Here is a 5,029-nt window from a genome sequence, read left to right on the forward strand (position 1 = left end):
GCACTTATTGCATCACCTTGCACTTTTATGTGACAGAAACAGCTTCTTTTCTTAAATCTCAAGAACCAACCTCTGCCAGTTTCAGATTTTTCTGAGCCAAGATTGTGCCACTGCACTCCAGTTTGGGCAATGGAGTGAGACTCTATCTCAAAAAAAAAAAAGGAAAAGAACTTTGAAATGGTGACAGCGGAGCGTTAGCTAAGCGCCAGGTCTACGTGCAGGGCCTTCTGCGCATGCTCAGGAAACTGGCTGGCCCTGGCAACTCACCCTTGGGCTTCCTCCTAATCCCTGACTTGGCCTCCCTACCAAGTGTAACCACTACTTGACTTCAAATGGCAGAGAATTGTTTAGTCTGTACCCTTGTGTCTAGTTTCTTTGCTCAGCATTATATTTGTGAGGCTCATTCATACTTTTACGTGGAGTTGAAGAACAAACATTCTCATTGCTATATAGTTTAAAATAGTCCGGCCGGTTGCCGTGGCTCATGCCTGTAATCCCAGCACTTTGAGAGGATGAGGCGGGCAGACTGCTTGATTTCAGGAGTTCAAGAACTGTCTGGCCAAGAGGGTGAAACCCCATCTCTGCTAAAAATACAAAATTAGCCGGCCATGGTGGCATACAACTGTAGTCCCAGCTAGTTGTGAGGCTGAGGCAGAGCCTGGGAGGCAGAGGGTGCAGTGAGCTGAGATCACACCATTGTACTCCAGCCTAGGCCACAGAGCTCGACTCTGTTCTGTTTAAAAAAAAAAAAAAAAAAAAAAAAAAAAAGTCTGTTATTCAGTTTAGTTTGTCACTGATTAAAGAGTTGTTTATAAGAACTTAAAAATTTCTCCAAGAGGTTGACTTCATCAGGCTAAGGACCAACTTCCTAGTTTCAGGGGTGGAGCTAGAAACAGATTGGTTTTCTTTAAATGAGTGGGTCTTTACTCATAGAATATACAGTATGAGTAAGAAACTAGCTAAGCTTTATTTTCTCCTCATGATCGTCTGATACTCAATGAGGAAGAAAAGAACCAGTGAGGGTAGTTAAGGGTAACAGGTTTTTCCTCTCCAGGCAACGTGTAATAGCACATGCCTTCTGTGGACATGGGGGCTGAAGCTGTTTTATCAGCCTGTGAGGTCTCAAGGAAGCTGGGAAGAAATTGGCTCCTTCGTTATCAAGTCAAGGGAGGCACAGCACTTCTGTCATGGATCTGAACAGGGGCAAGGTCCTTTTGCATGTCCATTACCTCACTGTCCTGGAGAAGTGGCCAGTGTGTCTTTTCCGTTTATGGGGGCAGCTGGGTGGAGTCCAGACATTGAGAATAGTTGGATATTCAGAGGATAAAGAGGATAAGTAGCCCAAACAAGTATCCATCCATCCTTAAATAATACATTGCTATAGAGTGAGACTCTGTCTCAAAAATATATATATATACATACATACATATGTGTGTGTGTATATATATATATGTTGCTAGAAACCAATCATACTTTTCCACTTCAAACCTAAGATTGGAGCCTAAATTCAAACTACTTTATTATAATCAACTTACGTGAATCTTTTTTTTTTTTTTTTTTTTTTGAGATGGAGTTTCACTCTTGTTATCCAGGCTGGAGTGCAACGGCGCGATCTTGGCTCACCGCAACCTCCGCCTCCTGGGTTCAGGCAATTCTCCTGCCTCAGCCTCCTGAGTAGCTGGGATTACAGGCATGCGCCACTATGCCCAGCTAATTTTTTGTATTTTTAGTAGAGACGGGGTTTCACCATGTTGACCAGGATGATCTCGATCTCTTGACCTCGCGATCCACCCGCCTCGGCCTCCCAAAGTGCTGGGATTACAGGTGTGAGCCACCGCGCCCGGCCCATGAGTCTTATTTAAGATCTGTAGTTCAAATTTGATGACCAAAAGATAGAAAATCTTTTTCAAAATGTTATTTGCTTGAGGTGGAAGGCCTGTCATTTTATTTGTTTCTTTAAAGCAAATAATAATTTTGTTTATTCAGAAATAGATCAGGCCAGGTGCAGTGGCTCATGCCTGTAGTCCCAACAATTTGGAAGGCTAAGATGGGAGGATCATTTGGACCCAGGAGTTCGAAACCAGTCTGAGCAACATGGTAAGACCTTGTCTCTACAAAAAATTTTAAAACTTAGCCTGTCATGGTGGCATGCACCTGTGGTCCCAGCTATTTGGGAGGCTGGGGGAGAATCACTTGAGCCCAGGAGGTTAAGGCTGCAGTGAGCCATGTTTGTGCCACTGCACTTCAGCCTGGGTGACAAAGTGAGACCCTGTGTCAAAAAATAGAAGTAAAAAATAAAATAAGTAAACATAGATCATAAAAAGCTTACAACACAGAACCCAAATGGCATAAAAAAGTATAGAGGTAAAAAGTAAATCTCCCTCTCACTCCTAGCTCCTATCCTATTCCCCAGAGACAATCCCAGGCTTCTTGTATATCCTTTCAGAAATGATCTGTGTAAATATATGTAATCTTTCAAATGCTTTTATCAGAAATTATAGCATATTATGCATACTGTTCTGCTCCCTTCTTTTCCACTTAATATGTATATGTATTTACTGGAGACTGTTTCATATTAATACATACAGAACTGCCTCATTTTTTTTTTGAGACTGAGTCTCGCTCTGTGACCAGGCTGGAATGCAGTGGCATGATTTTGGCTCACTGCAACCTCTGCCTCCCAGGTTCAAGCAATTCTCTTGCCTCAACCTCCCAAGTAGCTGGGATTACAGATGCCCACCCCTACACCTGGCTAATTTTTTGTATTTTTAGTAGAGATGAGGTTTCACTATGTTGGCTAGGTTTGTCTTGAACTTTTGACCTCGTGATCCACCCTCCTTGGCCTCCCAAAGTGCTGGGATTGCAGGTGTGAGCCACAGGGCCCAGCCAGAAAACTCCTTCATTCTTTTGAAAGGCTGCATAATATTCATAGTCTGGATGATGAACCATACTTTTTTTTTTTTTTAATTATTATTTTTTTTAAGATGGGGTTTCTCCATGATGGCCAGGCTGGTCTTGAACTCCTGACCTCAGGTAATCCACCCACCTCAGCCTCCCAAAGTGCTAGGATTACAGGTGTGAACCACTGCGCCCGGCCTTCGAACCATACTTTAAAAAAAAGGTTTTTCTTTTAACAGCCTTTTAGAGGTAAATTTACATACCATAAAATTCACCTACTGAAAATATACAGTTCAGTGAGTTTTAGTGAATTGATAGAGTTATGCAGCCACCACCACAATCAAGTTTTAGAACACTGCTCTCACCCCAGTTTTCTTCTTCCCATAATGTATCTTTTAATCGTTTAATCAAACTCTGTTTTTCCTTTCCAGAAAAAAATTTTCTGAGGTTGAGATTGTTTGTTTTGTAACATTAGGTAGATTTTGGAGTGGTAGAGATGTGTCAGGGGAGCACCTCAAACCTCATACAGTGCTGAGCCTCTCTATTAAACAGTAACTATTGTTCTTTTTATTCAAAGTTGCTACACATTTACAGATTGAGGTATAGCAGATCCTGAACATTCTGCCAGGGAGCTGCTTGCTCTCCCTCCTTCTTTTGCTCTGCATACTTTTTTTTTTCTGTTTTTCTTTTTTTTTTTTGAGACGGAGTTTCGCTCTTGTTACCCGGGCTGGAGTGCAATGGCAATGGCGTGATCTCGGCTCACCGCAACCTCCGCCTCCTGGGTTCAGGCAATTCTCCTGCCTCAGCCTCCTGAGTACCTGGGATTACAGGCACGCGCCACCATGCCCAGCTAAATTTTTTTTGTATTTTTAGTAGAGACGGGGTTTCACCATGTTGACCAGGATGGTCTCGATCTCTTGACCTCGTGATCCACCCGCCTCGGCCTCCCAAAGTGCTGGGATTACAGGTGTGAGCCACCGCGCCCGGCCTGCTCTGCATACTATGATAATCAAAGTAAGTAGAGTCTTTAAATGAGAGACAGGTTGGAGAAGATGAACAAATGTCTGTTTTCAGTCTCCTTCCAGAAGATGGCTGATTGTGATAAGCATTAGCTAAGTTACAATAGCTACAGACTTCCCTTGAGAAGCAGAGGCAAGTGACCTCCCCAAATTTGCTAGTACCCCATCTTGGACAGGCGCTTACCCTTCCTTTAGCAGATTACCCCAAGGCTAATGACAGAGTACGTGTGACTCCCTAGCCCATGGCCAGCGTACAGACCTGCAATGGAATAGGGGCACAGGAGACATACCTGCAGGAGAATAGGTGGTAGCAGTGCCATCACATGGTCTAGAATGTGAAATACGTTAATATCGTCCATTGCTGTGGTTTTTGCAATTCTTTGAATGGGTTCTCAGTTCTACTCACTACTTTCTTGCCTCAGATATAACGTTGTCCACAGTTAGTACTCCAGAACAGAAAATATCACACTAAAATAAATATATGAGGTAAATAAAAATTATTTTCTCCGATCTTGTTCTTCCAAAATTAGGACTTTTTTTGTTTTTCTCAGGCCATTTTTTCTCCTCAGTTCTAATATCAGAGTTACATACCTACCTGTTAGAGACATAACTATAGGTGCATGGTGGTGCGTGCCTAAAGTTATTCCCTACTATTAATCTACCGCCTTATTTATGTTTATTTTCTTCTTTTTTTTTTTTTTTTTTAGTATGGAAGGCGTCACGAATTTGCATGTCATCCTTGCACAGTGGCCATGCTAATCTTCTTTATATCATTTCAATTTTTTACTATATGTGCTGCTGAAGTGAGCACAGTTTTACCTTCCAAATGAGTAATTCTCCAATCAAAGATTAAGTAGATGAATCCTGTTCTCTTCTATCTCAACGGGAAAGAGAGGAGAGCAGATTGGCTGATCAAAACAGGGCTCTAGGGCAGGATGGAGGAAGGGCTCACTTGCTTTCCCTAGTCCTGGCTCCTAGCAGTTGTATCAGACACACCCAGGCTGAAGTCACTGCCTGGTCATCCCAAGTTCTCGCTGAGGGGGCGCTCCCCTCCTGCTGGGAAGGACTCCTGTGACTCAACTTGCAGAGAGATGACTGTCTAGCCAGCACAT

The 5,029-nt window shown here is 42.9% G+C and overlaps 1 non-coding gene across 1 annotated transcript; it reads right to left on the reverse strand.

Moving 5' to 3' along the window:
• Nucleotides 1–4,619: 4,619 nt before the first annotated feature.
• LOC135270273 (U6 spliceosomal RNA) lies at nucleotides 4,620–4,728 on the reverse strand. Its single transcript, XR_010338438.1, has one exon. It is a non-coding gene; the product is annotated as a U6 spliceosomal RNA (small nuclear RNA).
• Nucleotides 4,729–5,029: the final 301 nt, after the last annotated feature.

This window comes from Aotus nancymaae, unplaced genomic scaffold (genome assembly GCF_030222135.1).
Source record: "Aotus nancymaae isolate 86718 unplaced genomic scaffold, 86718_ANA_hifiasm-v0.15.2.pri h1tg000059l, whole genome shotgun sequence".
In the NCBI taxonomy this organism is placed as follows: domain Eukaryota; kingdom Metazoa; phylum Chordata; class Mammalia; order Primates; family Aotidae; genus Aotus; species Aotus nancymaae.